Genomic DNA, 22,524 nt, shown 5'->3' on the forward strand with positions numbered 1-22,524 from the left:
CTACGGATCAATAGGGGACTTTTATGAAAATCATTTTCCAATTTTGTTGCCGTCGCTTCCAGTTGATTCTCTCTAAACAAAAAGCCCAATGTCGGTGCGATGAAACCAGCTCAACGTATTGATCTTTGGATGCATTAGAAGCGCTCTTGAACAGTCTGCCAAATAAAAGTTTTTTTGAGGTTCATCCATTTAAGAAAATCAACATGATCAAATTGTGATATTGAAATATATTGATATCGCGGGACATTTTCGTTTCTTTTGCCAAATGCGGTACGTTTCGCGGGACGGAATCTTACGCGGGACATTTTATTGAAATGCGGGACGTCTGGTCAGTTTATATTTGAGTGTATTGATTAAATTATTGATTAAACCAGTGATTAAATGAAACAATTTCCGAGTTCAGATGCGAACAAATCCCGATTTAGGTCAATTCAAGTATTTTGAAAAGATTACTTTCTTTGTTGCAAGTCTGTATGGATGCCTTGTTCATTTCACTCATTTCTCGTGGACTTCCAAAATATGTAAACGAAAGAATTTATTGCATCTCCCAAGTGTACGTACTTCTTGAACCGCAAATTTGCTTGATTTGTTGAACTTCAAGCACTCAGTTTTGATTTTGACATGTAAGTTGAAAATATGCGTTCAACTGACATGTCAAAATCAAAACTGAGTTCAATCGATGTTATCGCAGCAAATTGTTATAAGAATTTTGCCAAACGGTATACGTAGAAGTTCAATTAGCTGAAGACATCAAGGAATGTCTTCCAATGCAGTCTTGAATAACAGAGCCAAAGCATTGTGTTCATACCGCTTTTGAAGTCGGCACATATTCCCGAGTGTAAAAATGCATGCGGGTACAAAAGTACCCGCACATTGCATATATTTGCAATGCCGATTTCTCCAGATTCCTTGGTTTTGAAGTCTGTGTTGGGGAGCTCATTCCGGTCTGCAGAAACGCATGCGAGTACAAAAGTACTCGCATCTTGCATTTATTTCGCAATACCGATTTCCCCAAGCTCATTGAAATCTGTGTTGGAGAAACTCATCAAGTAGCCGCACCTTGCATCAAATTAATGTGGCGAATAAACAGTACTGTATAGAAAATTTGCATTAGGTGCCAATCAACGTAAAAAACGAAAACCAAGAAAACCAAACATACATAATTTTCGGTGACAAGTATCTTGAACGCAACGCTCTTTGAAATTATTTTTAATCACTTAATTTAAGTTCACTTTCACTGTGTAATCATTTTGTAATCTCTTGAACTAAATTAGTCGATGAGTGTATTATCTTTCAGGGTGGAAACTCAACCAGGAAAACTGGTAAAACCAGGAAATTTCATTTAAAACCAGGAAAATCAGATGGATTAATGTTTTCAATTGTTATTTAAATGTGGTGCTCTTGTATGTTTTATGTACATTGATCTTCAATCAGAGAGTCAACGGAGTTAAATAAGATTTCACAAAAGCAACAGATGGATGTTAGCGTCCGTTACTGGAATTTACCGAAGGGAACGGTGAATTCCACGTACATAGTCTTAGCTTTTCTAAGTTCAACGCGTGCACTGGACTTGTTCGACGGATTGAAGAATTATTTTGAAGCTGAACCTAGTTTCCCCATGTTAATTGGAGAGTAGTAAACCAGTTGCATGAAGAAATTCGTGAAATCTGTAGCAGCCAAAACTACGAGCTCACGAATATAGGTCGCTACAGTTTGCAAGTTTTCACAATTCATTCAAAGAAAAAAATGAAAAAGACTGTTTGGAAAATTGATGAATTCCTCCAGTGCTTGTACAGACTGTTTGAGAACGTTTCGTTAAGATGTGCGGAGTATTCTGGAACTATTGGATCGGCTGAAGATTTGCGGAGTAAAATGGACAACAACAACAACAACAACAACGAAAACCAATCGATGATATAAATAGCCCTATGCTGCCGTGCCTTAAAATCTACGTAGCCGCAGACTAAGCACAAAAGGAACGTAAGTACAAAGATACACATCTAGATTTCCGTAGGAGCTTTGCTGCTGTTTTCACAGCCGGTACCTTTAGAGTAGTTGCAGAGGCTTTTGAGAATAAATTGTTGGGGGCTTTTCTTAACATCAGCTGCTGCAGTGACGAGTCTATAGCACCTTTTCTATTCGAACTGACGAACCTTTTCAAACCAGTAATGAATAAATTGATCAAGCCAGCATATTGGAGAGGGAATCTGATGTCCCTTATAAACGTAGATCGTTTCTGCTAAGCTGCGGCTAAAATTGAATTAGGATTCGCTGTAAAAGTTACAATCAATAGAGTTGTGGAAACAATCAAGTTTTTGAGATAAATATCTTGATTTTTGAAAGAACTGTAAAGAGTACTACATTTAAGTTGATGAATTCAATGGATGCATCTTATTTTGCAAACAACTTGCAACCTGAATGCAAGCTTATTATGTTTGTTTGGACTTGAATTTGATCATGGCTTCATTCGTTCTACTAAAATATTAGTCATTATTGTAGCAAATTGCTTCACGTAATACAACTTATACAGTATCATGAAAGTTTCAAATAAGAACAAGTGTTAATTACTAGGGGTCGATTTTTAGACCTCGTCGACCCCCAAAACCAATTTTCGTTTGTGGCGATCCTTTGGAAACCTAATCGAGCAAACGGAGCTAAATTTGGCATGTGGAGGTTTTATGGGGAAGAAACATTTCTAAGGTGGTTCGACAGTCCTCCCCCCTCTCTGTCATACTGTCATACAAATAAAAAACAAATTTCTGCATAACTCGAAAACTAATCGAGCAAAATTTGGCTCCATTTGGCATGTGACGATTTTAGGAGGCACGAAACGTTTCTATGGCGAACAGACACTCCTGCCCCCTCTCTATGGGGAGAAGAGGGGAGGGGTCTGTCTTTATTCTATCATATTTTCTGTATCAAACATTTATTCCATGTAACGGAGAAACATGTTATTTGCAAGTGGTTTAAAAATCTTGAACGAGAATTGTGTCTGAAAATAGGGTGATATTATAATGATGAGTTTTGGTAGAAGTACTAGGAATTTTATAGTAAAAGGTAAATTCAACGGGGTCGATTAGAAGATCAATCAATGAATAGTTCTGCGATTGGACATGCGCGTATTAAGAAAACGTGAATGTTTGAAGTTATTGATAACAAAAAAAAAATTTGGGCGGGACGAAGTTTGCCGGGTCAGCTAGTATAAAGAGCCACTAATCAGTCGCAATACCCATGCATGCAGGAGTTTAGAGCTCATCGTTAACCTTCATCAGATATGAGCACAACTTTAAATTGATGAATCAAACAAGGCAGCGAATAATTATTCAGCTCCATGCAGGTAATTTTGTGTGAAATATGACAATGAGGTCTCAAAGGGTATTCAAATCAGAATTGGACATTTATCAGATAATCTGAAACGCGCTTAACATACTTTGTATGTTAGTAGAACGGGTCATTTATTCCACACCGGCTTCGCAGCTTCTTTTTGCGACTGAATATGTTTTGCTTTCCTCATCATCAATCGTTTAACCTTCAGAGCACCCAACGCTAATTCTGCAACGGGACAGACAAAACAACAACAACAACAAAACAAATCTCTCAATTGAATTCTCCATCTCCACATCCCCACATAGCGCTCTAGAAAGTGAAAATCAAACTCTTACGTGTGCGACCACATAAAACAACAAATTCACGCGGTGAAAAGTGAAATCATTCCTGTTAAAAAAAAAATGATCATGAACATTTTAATTACTAGGGAAGTTACGCGCGAAATTTACCACTATTTACCGGTGTTTACCACCCATTCAATGGCACTGGAAGAAGTTATGAAACCAACCATCGAAAGCGCATAATCGATCTATGCATGGTTGGGTACGAATAAACAGATGCAGCGAATAATTTTCCACCGTAAAGTATTTTGCATGAAGCCCATTAGCTTCCGGAGACAATGCAGCGAAATTGTCGTTTCAGTGACAATAAGCGTAGCGGAAGCTGTGCCGTCACACCTTTTGTTGCGGTGCTGGGGCATAGGTGAACTAACGAGAGAGAGAGAGCACAAATTGTTTTTTTGATTATCTCTTATTTGATAACATTCGTGCACAATAGCACACAGAAACCTAATTTTAGTGGTTAGTCCATGGTGAATACATACAAGTATAATATGCTTTCAGTGGTTTATAGATTAAGTGGTTTCGCCACGCTTTGTGGGTCTTGACATCTTATCCTCTGCTTTTTGGCAGCAATTTCTTCAATTTTAACCATATTTTTTTTACAAACTTTTTTCTTGATGTTCAACTATTCTGCAGATTCTGCATCTTCCAGTGGATTTTTCCCTCCTGTTGTCCAGCTACTGAATCAATACCATAATTGTCAAATTTCATCAACCCCTTCACGTATAACGTCGAACCACACTCGTGGCGATCAGACTGTGCCAGAACGTACAACATCGAACATCACTCGTGGTGTATCGATGTGAAATGGATACATAGCTTTAGGCATATGATGATGCGGTACTGCTTCGAACGTAAGTAAGATACACACGCCCAGCAGGGTATCGAAACGAATCAATGTACACGTGTTTGAGCTGTGCTGTTGGAAATTAAATCGTACGACAAGGGGTTGAATGAGTCTAAAAATAACAAAAAATGTGCTACTCTCCAATAGTATAATAAATATACTATTTCAATATAAGATCAATATGAGCAAGGGAAACAGGAGACACATTGCATATAAGCACGTATTAAAGTACAGTATTTAAAGTATTAAAGTACAGACAAAGAAAGATATAGATTCTCGTTTATGCTCTTCTTTTATTCTTAGAAAACACTTTCCAACTTCACTTTATAATAAGGTGTAATGTTATCACACATTTATGCAACAGCACCAGTAGCTATGTGGATAGCGTGGTCGTGTTAAACAACCTTGGTTTTCATCTGGCCTTGGTTCGATCCCCGTTGACATCGTATGGACTTTTATTGTACAATCCCAAAAGAGGTGAAGAAGAAAAAAGAAAGAGATGTCTGCTTCTTTTAAAACAGCTCATTATTTGCTCATTTCACCCTTCAGCACACGAAAAATCATTATTTCTGCCGAAGATGAAATGTCAGCGCGTCAAAGATGGAGTCCACCAACCAAGAAATTCGCCATATTTTACGTTTTTACTACCTGCGAGGTAAAACTGCAACGAAGGCGGCCGAAAACATTCGTGTAGTTTATGGACCCGATACTGTAACGATTCGCACAGCACAGCGTTGGTTTGATCGATTTCGTTCTGGTGTAGTGGCTGTCGAAGATACGTTGAATCGTTGAAATCATCCAAGTAGACCGGCATGTGAGCACTCGCTCGATTGGCCAGGAACTGGGTATAGACCATGAATACGTTTGGAACCATTTGCAGAAGATTGGATTCCAAAAAAGCTGGATGTATGGGTGTCACACGAGTTTACGCAAAAAAATCTTTTAGACCGAATCAACGCCTGCGATGCACTGCTGAAACGGAACGAACTCGACCCATTTTTGAAGAAGATGGTGACTGGTGATGAAAAGTGGATCACGTACGACAACCTAAAGCGAAAAAAGTCGTGGTCGAAGCGCGGTGAACCGGCAAAAACCATCGCCAAGCCCGGATTGACGGCCAGGAAGGTTTTGCTGTGTGTTTGGTGGGATTGGAAGGGAATAATCCACTATAAGCTGCTCAAATATGGCCATACCCTCAACTCGTTTCTCTACTGTGAGCAGCTTGATCGTTTGAAGCAGGCGATTGATCAGAAGCGGCCAGAAATTAATCAATAGAAATTGTGTTGTTTTCTACCAGGACAACGCTCGGCCTCACACATCTTTGATGACCCGCCAGAAGCTACGGGAGCTCGGATGGAATGTCCTATTGCACCCACCGTATAGTCCGGACCTGGCTCCAAGTGATTATCATCTCCTCCGGTCCATGCAAAACGCTCTTGGTGATACTAAGCTGGCCTCAAAAGAGGCTTGCGAAAACTGGTTGTCTGAGTTTTTTGCAAATAAGGAGGGGGTTGGGGGGGGGGGGGGTAAATGGAGTTGCCTTCTAAATGGCAACAAGTTTGCGAACAAAACGGTGCATATTTGACTTAAATTGGATAATTTTAAGTATGTTAATTAAAGCGTCAAATTTCTATCAGAAAACGACATTTCTTTTTCCCCAACCCAATATTTATGGTGTAAAAAAGAAAAATTACCGAAATTACCGGTTATCGATTGTAAGATTACCGGTAATTCGGTAATGTAAAATGACCCGGTATTACCGGTTAAACCGGTAAAACCGGTTAACAATCCCTATCCCGGCTCGTTGACTATATCAGAATTTTTGTGGCAAAATATAATATAATTCCAGAATTATACACAGGCAGTGTTGCCATACGTACATATTTATCTTGAAAGGAACAGATTTTTTCGTTATTCTAAGTACAGATTACAGCTTTTCTAATAACACGTGGAGTTGGTAAAACTGGTGAGTCAAAGATTCCATTTCGATTATTGGACCTTCAAGGCAATATTAAATCCCAGAAACATTCCCAAACTAACAAGCATCGAAGAAGTATTGGAAACGTTTTCAGATTTTTATGATGGGGAATGAAAACCGTGCCTGAATATGAAATTGCTCCGTAAAGTAATATTTGTAGGACAAAAATAGTTTGCCTGAAAATAAATGACAGTTCGCTCGCATATTCTTACTATGTCTCACTCATCGGCAACTGTCGACTGATTTTCTTCTGACTATAATAACAACAAAACTATAAATCTGAATCGACAAAGCAATAAGACGATGATCACAATTTTGAATTCTAAACATTTGATCAAACAGCATAAGGTAGCTCGAAACTTTTAATAAGCAGTTTTGAACTATTGAAAAAGTTTTTGGACCAATAAGTAACCAGCATTAGTCATACAACCATTCTATGACAAACCGATATAGTGGTTCTAAGATTTTCGTGACCCAATTTACCCGTATTTTTTATTTTTTCATTAGGGTGACCATTTCCATTCTAGGGTGGTTCGTTCCCAGAAACCAGAAACAAGTGTGGCAGCGAGAATGTCAAATTGATGTCGTTGATGAACTTCACCCATCTAACGTTGTGTTACTGGCGCCAATCTAATTGTTACTTTTTCGAGATTTTCATGTAATATAAATACATCTAGAGTTTACTCTGAGTGGCGAAAGTTCAAGAATCTCGTTCCTCATCTCGTATTCTACAGAAACACCAGAAAAAAAGTCATAAAGACAACAATTGAGTTTATTTGTTTCCATTAACAAATAGTTGATCTTGGGTGCGTATAACCCAACTTTAAACGTAAATATTGCCCCCGAATTAGTTATGCATACCGACACTGAATGAAAGTAGTCGCAAAGGAACTTATTGAGGTGCATAACTAATTTGTCGTTTCTTCAAAGTGGCTCACAAACAATGAAAACAAATTAAATCGCTTTTGTTGTCGTCAGGTTATAACGGTTCCGTTGGTGTTACCGCGAAAATGAGTCACACAAAAACCACTTAACATAAAGCCCTCAGTTTTCACACATTCCACAATTTCTCCCTCCAAATCCACACCGGAGGGGGGCGTGAAATTCTGACGGGTTGTGAGGTTCGGCAATAATTTCCAGATGCAAATTACGACAACACAATGCTACTTCAGCGTAGTAAAAATCTCATACCGGGGCACTGTATGTGTGTCTGCGGTGCGCTGTGCGGACAGTGAAAGAGAAACTTCAAAATAGGTCATCGAAAGTTGAGCTCTCGGATCGGGTCGAATTGGGACCGATGACTGCAGTGGCGCACCATAACAATGTTGTATGTAGCTTGGAACTGGCGAAACCGATAGAGCCATCAGCTGATAGTAAAGTGTAGCGAACCTCTTTCGACCCTGACCTTAAATCGCATCCAATGGCACATGGTCCCGGAATAGAGCATGCCTAGCGGAGGCTGCCAATTCTCCCGCTCCCGCTCATACACACATACACTGGGTACGATTGTTTGGGATTGCTTCCGGATGACGTCAACGGAGGCAGACCTACGAAGTGTAACTAATTTGTGGAACTGCGCCAATGTTGAAGGTTACTGTGGGTAGATTATGTCAAATGTTGCGGGTTCCTGTTAGTTTCTCAAAGACAAGACAACAAGATTGAAGTGATCTCATATCCGCAGCGGCTCCTCATAAGCCGTCTGGATAGCCTGTATATATCGCACGCTGAATTTGAATAATATTTCCTCTAGGGGCGTGTGCGTGCCTCACGGGGCCCTGTCAAGCGTTCAGTGGTCTCATATGCAGTATTTATGCTTTAGAAAGTTATCAAGCGTCCCAACAAACAACTGAAAGACCCGTTCGAGCCATCATAACTTGTTTCTGAATCACCCGCTGGTTGCTCTATAAACAAACCTTTTATTTTTGGGGTGCCGGATTCGGAAATGTCGCCGCCTTGGGCTTGAAGTGGGGCGGATGCTGAAGAAGAGCTACTGCAGCGTGCAATGAAAAGGCGCACGGTTTCACGGTGGTACACTTGAGTTTGCAGAGAACGGCAATCACCTTGAACTTGTAGGACAAATAATAAACTGGTTTTCGTTCGCAGGGGGGGTTTTGTGTGTATGTGTTGGCACCGTCAGCTGTGGCGAGATAGAAATTGTACTGTTGGTTGTAAAGAATAGCACTTTGAGCTAAATCAATTTGATCTCGAATTGAAATATAATACTACCGGAACAAACTCGACGAAAAATATTATCATTGATCAGCAATTTCAATAATCTGGCAATTCGAAAAAACAATTACACAGTTACAAACGAACGAAATTTCGAAAAATTGTCCAGAGCTGCAGATATGTAGCTGACTTTTAGGTGAAAGCAGCAACTGGCTTCAGTATTCCAGAATACAAACGAAGCATTTTATTCGGTTTTCATAGAAAGCCAATCTGCACAGACGGTGACTTCCTGAAATTTTGGAGAACTTCTTGTATAATTTGTTGTTAATAAAGCAAATGATCTTCACCTCAAAACAACTGATAATATCTAGAAATAGTTATAAAAGCCTGCCCGAAAGCTCATTTACCAAATAAATTATTCCTAACGTTCTTCCCTTCCTTACGAAATCCCCTTACGAGCTTTGAACGATTATCATTATAGATATTTTACTGAAAAATACCAACAAGAAAAAAATAACAAATTGGTCTTATCTCAATAAATTCTCTGGATACGATCTCTTCAATTAAAGTTCTTTCGTGTTCCTTAAACTGTAGAATTCTTGTTCTACTTATGTTACGGAGGTGGCAGCGATTAATTTCGCACGGGGGATGATTTCCAACAAGCCTGCAAAATTTCCTCACAAAAGTGAGCAATCAGATGAGTATACTGATCGAAAGATCTTATAAAATAACCTTTGTATAGGCCCCCTTGCATTATTTAACCCGTTGCCGTGGAAACTAGGCAAGTTTTCGACTCAAATTTCAGAAAACATAATCGAAAAAAAAATTTAAAATTTGAATTTTTCAACAACTACGCCATTTAATCAATTGAAAAAACTGCATGATCTTACACAGTAGAACTAAAATAGAACGCTCACAGTGAAAAACTTATCCACTTGTTGTAATTTCAACGAATTCGAATAGAATTTTCTACCGGCGTTCTAAAGTCGCGATTTTTCTACACAAAAAGACCCCCAAATTAATATCGTATATTTTTAGCAGCCCTACCAAAATTGGAGTAATGCTAGATACCTTCATAAGTTTATGGTTAAGCAAAATATTGAAATATTATTTCAAGTGCGACGAAAAAAAAAAATTGTTGACGACAATATAGTTGCCACGGCCTTATAAAGGGTTAATTCCTGGAAATGAGAAGGTGCACTCCCTCATGAATATTAGTACACAGAAAGGCGAATTGTTCGATAGACAAATTTCGTACAATGATTTTTACCGATTATTGCGTCTGAGTTTCTTCCTAATTTGCCCAACAGATTAGTATATTGAAACTCTTAGTAAATAGTTACATTCAATTATTCCAAATGTTTCTCCCAAAGGCGAATGCCACTTCATCCAACCAGTGAAATTTAAAGATTCCAAACTGCTAACATAGCTGCACTCAGAAGATATTCAAAGTATCGTACTCGTCCTTCAAGCAACACTATTTGTGAGGAGCTCGTGAAAGAGGTAACTGTCACTCCCTAAACGTTGTTAGAATATGAACAATGAATGAACTAAAAAATGAACAATAATTCAGGAGACCCTAAAAGGGCCTCAAAAAGTGTCCTGCAAAATCAGGATGGACGGTATCCCAACGGTGCATTAATGAGATACACCTTATTCCCCCGCAAAAATGTTCACGAAGCCACCTGTAGATTTTGAACGTATTGACGGTAGATCTCGGACATCAACGTTTTCACACCTCGATATGCCGATATGAAGCAATTGTACCGTTCGAATGAGACGGGGAAATTCTGTGTGAAGTTGAACCGTACCCGCAAATGCACCATACTTACACTCTGCCCAGCTTCTATAAGACCACCTTGAATATACAGGGTCTTTCAGATTAAGCGCTCACGAAAAAAGGGATGGAATAGCTCCTTATAGTTTTTTTTCTTAGCTCCGTCGATGGTAACACTGCATTTCCCACTTCGGGATGATAAAATTCGACTACTCGTTCAGTCTGATCGCATGGTTTTTAGTGTCAAGATGTAGGGGAAAAGGGGGGAATTTGGACCACCTAAGCAAATCGCCTAATATTTCCAAACAAATGTGGTCTAAATGAAAAATGTACGCTGTACGCTTGAACGCTGAGCTACACTTGTTTTCTCTCAATCAATAATGTTTAATCATTATAAGAAGCTTCAAACTACCAAATGTATCATAAAATAAAAGAGATGATTTTTGGACATTAAAACTTGATGCGGGGTAATTTGGACCGTCTGTGGGGTGATTTGGACCACTGTGTGTTTCATAGAAAAAAAACATACTTATGTTTATGTAAAGTATTGTGGGATAATGTTACAACCAGTAACAGTGTTTTGGGATCGATACCAGGTGTCTTGGCCAGATTCCAAACCAGAAAAATCGGATTGAGACCATCTCGAATTCTGCATGGATCTTTTCACTTTCGAGCATTTTCAAACCCTTTCGATGCTTGGTCATAGAAAATCCGCTCTTGATGGCCTGCGTTGCTCTTCCAAGCTCCTCCTTCTTCCAACGTTAGCTGCCCATCCTCTTTTTGTAATTCAACGGCATCTGGAATCAATTAGACCAAAGAAAAGCCTCAAACCTGTAGGGACAATTCACCGCACAGAAACGTGTCCATGTCACCCCACACAACATGCAAAAATTAAAATGCAAATAGTGTCATTTATTATTATCAAATTTACAGTTTCGCTGCATCAAATTGTTCCTCTTCTGTAGACGAACAGAATTTTACTGCACAATACACGAAAAGTTTGTTTAATCAGCGGGAAAAATCTTAAAACCACGATCGGAAAACGCACATTTTTTGGAAATCAATGTGATTGCTGTGTTCATGCTATCGTTTCCTTCTACCTGTCGAATTTTACCAAAGTTTTTTTACGTTAGGTACATACGGTTCAACAATAAAAGGAGATGACATTATAGGAAATCCAAGTTGAGTCGCACTTTTTGAGATAAAGGGGTTGTCCAAATCACCCGGTATTACCCTACAATTTACAAGAACGTGTATTCTTAGTGAAATCGTAATACTCGAGCAACCCAATGTCCTGGGAAAAAGGTAATGAAGATGCGCTGCCATAACTATTTCTCAAATAATGGCGTCAGTCGTTGTGTTTATCTTTGATTGCCCACCGCATCCATGTAAAAATGCTATTTTCAGGAAGTAATTTATTAATTAAAAATGTACATTATTTTAGAGTTCCCGCTGAAAATGAGGCAAATGTGATAGCGTGCAGTGAATATTTGTGAAATCACGTCGTAAAAGACGGACAAAAGTGATATTTCTGTTTGCCATTTTCACTCCCCCACGCTCATATAAGTAAACGAAGTTTCATTATTGAAACGTTATGAAGTTGATGTTTCGAAGGTTCTCAGTATCGCTGTGTATGTGGTGAGAGAATAATCGCCAATTAATCAAAATTTTACCGAAAATGTTACTACATTCAAGAACTAAGCACACGACTGTTTTCTGGAACTTTTTACCAAATAAATAATCGAAATAAGCCACGATACAATTGTCATCTGTTAAAAAAACAAACAGAATTTTGGCTCAAATTTTCATGCAACCGTGAGTACTTTCAACAGCGTTTTGTTTCTTCCATATACATTCCATATTGAATGCAAATAATTACGACACGATATTTTGCTTGCCAATACAGATATACTTCGCCTACTGCTCCACCTCGATAAGTACCGCATTGCGAGTAACCGAAGCTCTAATAAAACTTAGTCCTCTTATGGTAAGAATTTGAACATTTCTCGTCGTCGATTACTTCCTCTGGGAGTACGTGAAGAACCTTTGCTATGTTAATAAGCCACAAAATTTGGAGGAAGTTAAGGTGAAGGTGGAAGGAAGCCATTGTAGTAGTATACGTAAAACCACATGTAAAAATGGTGTAACAGTGTTTGTGAGAGAACTTATCAGAATGTGTGGCGTTTCATTGACACGAGTCAACATGAGCAAATTTATTACACATGCGAATTGGGGCTCTTTTGGTATTAGCAAGTTCTTCCGCATAGTAACTCGATGTTGATAATTCATTAACATTTTCCTTCGTTGATCGCATTGTTTTCAGATATTCACGTTGGAGAGCCTTAACCCTTCTCTTCGTTGGCCGAGGCATTTTGATTGAATGTAACACTTTTCCGTTTACTGTCATAGGCAGCATAGGCAGCCGTTGCAGTGTACCGAGCTCTGCAATACAATTTGCTTAACCAATGTTAAAGTTGCTAAAACTTACATTATACATCCATCAAACGTAAAAATAATAGTCGTATCGATATCAACACAATTTTATTCTATTGATTTTCATGACATGAAACGCTATGACTCAGGAATAACATTTTATTGAGTGGTTTTTATATCTGTTTCGATTATGTTGTCTGGCATCAGTGTCGAAAAAATAACGATGCTTTCACCAATACAAACAAAACGATTGCCAAAAATTCAAAAATGAAAATTTAACTTTCGGAACACTAGCTCGAGTTTTCTGACGTTTTTCACTATACAGTGCGACAGCAGATGAAAATTTAATATCTTGTGAGTAATCGATTAGAGTTTGGTTGATATTACTTGATGGGAAGTGTGCGAAAACGATAATTTTCTTCACACTGTTTCGCAAAATTATTGATTTTCGGGTGAGGGGTGAGGGAGGGAGATGAAAGAAATGAGCGCCATTGTGGCAGCCATTTGTGTCTAGCTTCCACCTTCACCTTAAAGAAAAAATAACTCGGATTTTTGACAGCATCGAAGTCGTAATGTTAGAGTTGTGCATGAAAAATTTTGTCACCGTTCAAAACGCGTTATCGAAAAAAGGGGTGCTCACCTCGAAAGTGTTCTAAAATAAGCTTTATTTTCGTTTTTTGTTTTATTTTCCTGTAGAACGCAGAAGCCATCTCATCCAGAGTCACAGAGACTAACATATTTTATTCTACTTCGGCATCTTTTATCGTGATATGCACCATTCAACGACTAATCATCTTCCTTCTGCCCTCATTGCTTGTTTGTAACACTAGTGAAGTGAATAAACATTACCTAACAATCAAACAAAACGGCCACCAGATCGTTATTCCACAGTTTTTGCAACCATTCTCGATATTTTTTTTTATTTGTTGTCTTTTTAAACGGTTTTATTTAGCTTGCACTATAACATTTTTGAAACGAGTTGGTCTGTAGCGTTGTCCCACATTAATACAAATTTGACCCACTTCCTGTTGCCTGATTGATCTGAAATTTGTAACACACATTTAACTCTGTTGTCATTAGAAAACTGCATATTTAAAATTTATTGATAAATTCAATTTGGCCGCCGCTAAAAAGTGGCTGATTTAAAATTATTTAAAAACATGTGTGCGAAATGAATGGACTTGACTTGGAGAACACACTACATTATGAACTCATTATAACTCCAAAAAGGTCGCCGCCACTAGACTGTGTGTTTTTTGCAATCCCGTCATTATCGGTATCAAATGAAATGATTTGACTAATAACACATCATGAAAACATTTCGACAAAATTAGGTTAGATTTTTTCTTTAAATTGTTGAATAGTTTTACTGTAGAGAAATATTGAATGGTTTTACTATTCTTTTTTTAAACATTTCAAAGTTTGTTAATTTGACCACATAATTTTAGTTTTTTTTTTAATTTCCTAAATGACTTCTATTTTTCGTGGAAAACATTTGATAAAAAAAAAATATGTATTATAGATGTTGCAACAATTTTTTTTCGCAAATAAAAAAGTATACTATTTTTTCTATTTTTTCTACAACTATTTCTAAGACACCATTTCAATACGACTCATAGTTTTATATAAAACTAGCTGACCCGGCAAACATTGTCCTGCCACATAATGTATTGCTAGAGAATATTTTGGTTGACAAAAATAACGAATATACTTCAAGAGAGTTTGTTTGTTATCGTTCAGATCTGTAAAATTGATCTAAATGATGATTTTCACAGCCAAACATACATATGCGTACCTCTTATTTTCGAAATTTACCTTTTTTATTTTAAATATCCATCTTATATATAAAGATATGCATAGCCAATTTTTTCGATTTTTTCTAATCATCTCAAATATTTTCCAAAGTACTCTACCATTTTAATATGGGTGAAGACAAACTTACAAAATATATGGACATATTCTCACAAAATTTGCTCCCCACTCTAATGATTAATCTCCTCAAAAAAACCATGTGACAAGCAGCAGTTTTGTGAGTTTGGTCATTAAAAAACAAGTGGATGTATGTTATATTCCCACTCACTCGGTTGACAGTGAAAATTGTGACGAAATTGGATGGTGACATCAGGTCCAGCTGAAGCGAATGAAATATAAAATGAAAATGAAACACATTTTTTCTGGGCTTTCAATTTTTTTTACGACTTTCATGTTGAAAATCAAAATAAAATTCCTTTGATATTTGAATATAAATGTGAAATGTTCATTCCATGTTTAAAGAAAAAAAAAACAACACTTATATAGAAGAAATAAATAAACTGGAAATATGCATTCGATGTTCAAAGATCGATTCTCTGGTAGAGATTTAATCAATGAATAGATCCCTACGCCATTTAGAAAATCGATCTGTGAAGATTGATCTTTTTCTAAAGATCGCTCAATCCTAATTTGAACCCTCCTGTACTTGCACGCAAAATCATAACTCGTATACTCGCGCACAGTGTCACAGACTGTGCGTGTCTCTGTAATTTTGCTATTGTTCTTTTGCTGATGCTATTTTAGGCATTATTTGTATTTATTTAAAGCGAAAAAAGATACAGTGATTTACCTCTAAGAGATCATACCGAGGCACCACTCAGGGCCGCATTAGATGCGATTGTAACCTGTAATTTGACTTATCAACAAACACAACACAATGTGTAAAAAAAGTTAAAACAAGAAAACTAGGAGAGTGTGCAAAATACATAATCTAGTAAAATGGTTGGAAAATGGTTGGAAACGCTCCTAAAAAATGATCGTGTTGTAGAAATTTGCACAAAGAAGGTTTACAAAAACGTCCAATTAGAGAATCATATCAAAATATCCAATTATTCGTGTCGCATTTCAGGTCTATCCAATTAGCCAGATGTCCAATTTGAGGCGAATCACTTCTTCGGCCTAAGAGACCAACTAACTAGAAGTGTAAGAACTATCTATCGGAAATATTGGTTCCCATTATGTAAATTGAGTCGAACGATCATTTCGATCCCTATAACTATCATTATCATTTTGTAAATCGATAGAATCTAATCGAATCGAGATCTTTCCCGAGCGTCGACAAATCGCATATTTTGAAACGTTACCGAAATTTTTCTTAAAGCAAAGCATCAGGAGTGAAACAAGCATTCATTACACTATTTCTTGAAAAAAGTAATCTCCACAGTTAATTCACATTACTTAAAATTTACTTTCAAAATTGAAATAACAATAGTTAATTAGAACTCGCACACGCAGTTTTCAAATGCGAAGTTTCCTCTGAAAATTTAGTTTTTATTGATTTTCGAAACCTTATGCCGGATGCTCCCAGCATTTTCAATTGGTCATTTACCAAATTGTTGAAATTATTCCTTTTTTACTTTATTACAAGTAGTTGAACAACTGGATGTGTTAATGTTAAAGAACTATCAATCTGAAAGAAAATATAAAGCCGAAACTTTAATAAATAAATATCTTCTCTTACAACTAATTCTATTTGGGGGTCTTCGTAGTCTAATTGGTTGCGTGTCCGCTACTAAGCGAACGATCATGAGCTAATAACTCAGGGCCCCTCAACTAACCATCTTTGTGTGTTATTCTAGCTACTACGTCCACGCAACAATCATCATGTGTCGGTAATCCCAGTCCCTTACCGCTCACATTACGATCTGCTGTATCGGTGATTGGTGCTAATTCTAACACAGCAATGGAAGCCTCATATCAGCAGTCCCGTTGTGAACAGTCCAACTGTGAACATTCGAACAATAGGAATATTCTAACGCCGAAAAAGGCGGCATGTGTTGTGTATCGATAGAAATGGAATACTCGGCATGTGTTGTGTATCGATAGAATTGGAATATTCTTAGGCCTAAACAGCTACTGTGTTATACATAAAAAAAAAACAAATGTTTATCGATGGATAGGAATCTTAAGCCTAAATAATATACAACAATAGTTATCTTAACATAAAAATGTATACGAATAAATTCGGCTCTGTGACAGCTGAATTGCTAAATGAGCCTAATAAACGGATGGGATAAAAAAAACTAATTCTATTTATTGAGGTTAGCATAAACACCTTATAAAATGATCACGACAAAAGGTGGAGGGATATTTATTCCATTGCATTTTTAGGTGACGCTATCCTAGACCAGCTGGCGGGCGCCTAAGAATACCTACGCGGGCGACCGACAGACCGCGGAATACCGTTTGGCCATCCCTGCCCTATAGCAATAACTTTAAGGTCGTACATTCTGTCAAATATATACAAAACAGTAGAATCCGATTATAATGACATCGGAGGAAATTGACAAACGCGTCATAATAAGCGGTCGTCATACAAAGCGTTTTGTGAAAAAATGTCGGTCATTATAATCGGATATAAATATCGAAAATGGATCATAATGGACGATATGCCACTGTAAATGAAGTCATTATGTCTAACTTTTCTACAAAGAATTTTAAATGAAACCAAACAAACGTCATAATAGGCGTTTGGTCAATATAAAATGAGTCATAATAAACGGTTTCTTCTGTAATATATTTTGCAAATTTTTGTTGGTAATGTTGGTAATGTATAAAATTTTGTGTTGCAAATAAAATTTATTGTGCCGGAGCGTTGAAAATGTTGCAGAATACATTTGATGACTCAACAATGTCGAAAACACGGGTGTATGAATGGTAAGGAAAAAGGGAGGGAATTTGGACCCCCTAAGCAAATCGCTTAATATTTGCAAACCAAAACGGTTTAAATAAAAAATGTCACATTGTATACTGAGCTACACTTGTTTTCTCTCAATCAATATTGTTTAATCATTATATCAAGCTTCAAATTACCAAATATATCATAAAATAAAAAAGATGATTTTTGTACATTAAAATTTGATGCGGGGTGCTTTAGACCGTCTGTGGGGTGATTTGGTCCAGTGTGTGTTTCATCGAAAAAACATACTTATGAGCATTTTCAAACACTTTCGATGCTTGGTCGAAGAAAACTTGTTCTTGATGGCCTGCATTGTTCTTTCAAGCTCCTCCTTCTCGCAACCTTGTCTTGCCATCCTCTTTTTGTAATTCAGCGGAATATGGATCAATTGGAACAAAGAAAAGCCTCAAACCTGTTGGACCAATTCACCCCACAGAAACGTGTCCATGTCACCCCACACAACATGCAAAAATTAAAATGCAATTAATTTCATTTATTGTTATTAAACTTACAGTTTCGCCGCATCAAATTGTTCCTCTTCTGAGGCGAACAGAACTTTACTGCACAATATACGAAAAGTTTGTTTAATCAGCGGAAAAAACCACGATCGAAAAACTCACATTTACAGACAATCAAAGTGCTTGATGTGTTCATGCTACCGTTTTCCTCCACCTGTCGAATTTAACCAAAGTTTTTTTACATTAGGTATACACGGTTCAACAATAAAAGGAGATGACATTATAAAAAATCCAAGTTGAGACGTACTTTTTGAGATAAAGGGGGGGGGGGGGTTTCAACTCACCCCGTGTTACCCCATAAGGCATTCAAAGGCGGCCGAGAAGAGATAAACGTTTTGCCACCTCTTCAACTAATGAAACCATCGACAGAATAAAAGGAATGATGCTCGGAAACCGTCATTTGAGTTTGAGAGAGTTAGCTATGCTTGAACGAACAAATTCTACAGTGATAGACATTCGTTTAGCCGCACTTGAAAAAAAAACTTGAAACACTTACAAAACAACTAGGAATGTTCTTTTTATCGGGATACTTATTTGCTGTAGTGATAGTATATTTAAATCACTTTTATTGAAAGGACGTGCGTCACAATCACACACACAAGGCGGCATCGGTGGATATAAACATTCAAACGTCGTTTTTTACCGAGACATACGTTTAGCCGCAGGGCATAAAAATCGAGTTTTCGCATAACCACCAAGCCTGTGTTTTTTGAAAAAAAACTTGGGAATGTTCAATTTACAAGATAAATATCAGATGTGCAACGTAAGAAGTTGGTCTGAATGGCGAAAGGTATTCTATTGACGGAAGAGGGGCGGAAAATAATAAAGATATTCAGTGAACAAAAGTTTTCTGATCGCTCGATCGTAACAAAAATTGGTCTATCTGAGAAAGTGGTAGGGAATTTCTTTAAACAGTGCCAGAAATATGGGATATAACGACCAACAAATGGGAACACCAAAGTTACTTTGCGTCTCAAAGGTCGAATAAGACAAGACGCAACCAGGAAACGATGTCCTGCTCATACATCAAGGCAGAATCGGTTGTTCCAGTAACGAAGACGCATATTGCACGCATCTCGAACGAGCCACCAAACATCATGTGGAAGAAACCTCAAGGGAAGCCGAAACTGACCGCCACCCATAAACTAGAATGGAGAAATGTTGTATTTTCCGGCGAAAAAAGTTCAATTTGGATAGTCCGGACTGTTACAGTTGCTATTGGTACAATATGAATCAACCGAATGAAATCCGAAAAGTATCTTCAATTACTGGAGGATGTCTTTTTTTTTCAGAAGGATTATGCATAGACCCACGTTTCTAAGCAATCGAAGGCATGGTTTGCCGAGAAGGACATTCTGCTTCTTGAATGACCTGCTTGCAGTCGATTGCAATCCCATAGAGAACCTATGGAGAATCTTGGCCGAGATGGTCTATGCAAACTGATGACAATTTGACAACATTTCCAGTCTCAAGGCAGTAATTCAGGAATTTTGGGCTATAATAAATATGGCAACACTTTGAAAGCTGTTTGACTCGATGCCAAATCGAGTTTTCAAAGTGATCCGAAATGGAGGTGGACATACTAAATATTAGCTACCGATTGGACTCGAAATTTGCTGCACAAATTTTCTTTTATTGAAATTTTAGGATGCGGCTAAACGAATGTCCACCCTGATTCCACATATTTGAATTACTTAGAAAACAAAAAGTGAATTTATACTTTTTTTAGAATGAATTCGATGAAAATAAACAATTATAGTGTTTTATGAACAAAACTGTACAAAGAATTGACTTATTTTTAAAAATATTGAGGAAAAATAGGGTGCGGCTAAACGAATGTCTACCACTGTAATTCTACGTTCATCTGAAGTAATAATGCGTTGAGTTGAGAGTTAAATGGAGATACTGTATTGCTATTAGGGCACGGAAAGAACAAATAGTGAGTCGAACTATCTGGTTAACTCCGTAACACAATTTAGTGCAGTAGACATCTAAATAACAAAAGCTAACATTTGCATCACGACCCGAGATTTTGGATGGAACGCGCATTTCCAGCCGTATCTAGAACTAAAACTGAACGTTGACATGATCCTGTGTTTAGAGTAGAGAGGAGATAATGTACAAAGTGTCAACAAAGTGAAGTCCATTCCAAAATGAAGCCTACCAGAAGTGTTACTGACAGGTCCAGATTCGTCAACAATAAAATATTTTTCACGGTTAAGTGCGATTCACATACAACATACACGTCACGTTCACGTCCCGTCACGTCACGATACGTCAATGATTCTACCATGCAATTCTCATGAAAACATTCACATACACCGGCAACGTAACGACCCGTCAGCATACGTTCAACGAAAACGACCGGCAGGATTTGTAGAAAAGAATAATTGACGGAGACGGACGGCTCGTTTGGTTTTTGTCTGGACTTTGTGTCTCGGCTTTTGTTTTGATTTGGTTGTACAGTAATTTACATCTAAATCAACATTAAGCTGATTGAACAGATCAGTGATGCAACATGTTTAATTAGACATGTTTACCTTTAATTGGGCATTTTTGTAAATATTGAGTTCGGGGCCCAAATTATGGCCCCACATCGAAAGTCGCCACCAGTCGCTAATGTCCAATTACTGGTCAAAATCTACTCCAATGCGACACTGAGTGGTGCCTCAGCATATCGCATTATAAGTAACTTACTGTACTTTTTATGCCAATATATCTCTTAGCTCCAAATTTCGGAGTGAAAATCATTCGCGACTAGTTGAGAGAATTATTCTATTTATTATTATTGTTGAATAAGGGTCGGACTAAGGGGTTCAAGCATTTTAATTCAATGATTTTCATTGAATTTTTCAAAATTTAGGACTGATTCTAGGCATGCTGATTCGAAAGAGGGCATTGCAATTTAAAATTGTTGTAGATGGCGACACCATGAATACATTAAATAAATCATTCGTTTGACATTTGACGTGACGGGCTGGTGGAAGTGTTGACTGCATGTGTGAATTGGTGGAGACGTTGACGGAACGTAGACGTTCTTCTCCGTAACGTTTTATGTGAATCGCACATTATGCGGCCCAACGTATTAACAGAGACAAAATATGAGTAACAATAAGCTTTGGCTCACAACACTCTTGGAGCTTCCAATAACTAGGTCATGATCAATGAATGGCCTGTGTAGGGTTCTCCTTTCCAGTGTAGCATCCCCATCCCCAGCATCATTTGCGCCTCGCGACATCATACTGAGAACACCAAACCACAGTATTTGTACCGATTAACTGTGATGATATAAATGCACTCCAAGTGTGACCCATTGAACCTTTCTGATATCGTAAAAATATTGCGATAGCAACGAAAAATTCAAATTAGTTCTCACAGTCGCCAGAAAACATACTAAAGTGTGCAAAGCAACCCCACTCGACGGTGCTGCTACCCCATGGGGAACTGATCGGAATATCATTCATCGAGGGGAGCGGGTTCGTACTTACAAGACACCTTTATTTTCCGCTTTTGCGGTCTTAACCGTTCTTTCTTCCTCGTGACAGTTGTGTGTCGCGCTCCACTAAAAGTAACCGTTCAGTTCAGAAGAAAGTATGTGACTAACTGTTGTTTGTAATCAGATGAGCTTAATTTGATACGAGCGTCTTATTGACCGAACGATGCAAAAATGCAGTCAAGCGGGAAGAATACAAATAGCCGAAAGGATATAATTCACTGAAACAATAATTCGTAAAATGAATATGAACACTCACTTAGGATTACAACACTGGAGGGGTTTTCCGGAATTATTGTTGAACTTGTTGATTAGTCGATTCTCTGCATCTCTTTTCAGAACATCTAATTCAGAACTTCACGAATGCGCTAATGCGGTAATCAATCTCGTCTGATGTGATGAGGTGTTTTCGCTAGCGGACAATTACACAGTTGAAGGTCAATCGCGACCGTTATTTTGATTTCTTGCACTTATCAGCACTACAATCGCTTTAATTTTATTATCACTGCTCTCTGACTCCCCGCTGACTCTGGCTCGAACAATAATACTTCTAATGCGAGGACTAACACCACCCAAAAGCACACATCCGCACGATCCGACCGATCGTCAACAACTGAGCGAAGCTCAGCTGAGCTGGTAAATTTTTATATATAATCATTGTGATGCAGACGGAAAAGCTCTTCCTCCAGCCCGGCGTGGGGTGGAGAAACATGAAACAGCAGAAGACCACAGAGTATCGCGCGGATGGATGGAGAGACCCGTCTTTGGACACTTGACGTTAGGCTAGGAAAAATACTCCTGGACACTGATTGAATTACTTAATGGGGAGTGGATTTATGGGTGAAGGGTTCAGTTCCAAAGAAAAACGCATTCTAACATGTTACCAGTTTGAAATTTTAATATTTTATGTTTGTTAGTTCATCATACCTT

General features: G+C 37.9%; 1 protein-coding gene across 5 annotated transcripts in view; it reads right to left on the minus strand.

The window, feature by feature from the left end:
* LOC129778106 (carboxypeptidase D-like) overlaps nucleotides 1-22,207 on the minus strand; it is a 32,558-nt gene extending 10,351 nt beyond the window's left edge. For all 5 annotated transcript variants that reach the window (XR_008743372.1, XR_008743371.1, XM_055784795.1 and 2 more), the window contains exon 1: nucleotides 21,854-22,207. The gene's annotated coding sequence lies outside the window, so the exon portion shown is untranslated. The remainder of the gene's footprint in view (nucleotides 1-21,853) is intronic.
* Between the last annotated feature and the right edge of the window lie 317 nt (nucleotides 22,208-22,524).

This window comes from Toxorhynchites rutilus, chromosome 1 (assembly GCF_029784135.1).
Source record: "Toxorhynchites rutilus septentrionalis strain SRP chromosome 1, ASM2978413v1, whole genome shotgun sequence".
In the NCBI taxonomy this organism is placed as follows: domain Eukaryota; kingdom Metazoa; phylum Arthropoda; class Insecta; order Diptera; family Culicidae; genus Toxorhynchites; species Toxorhynchites rutilus.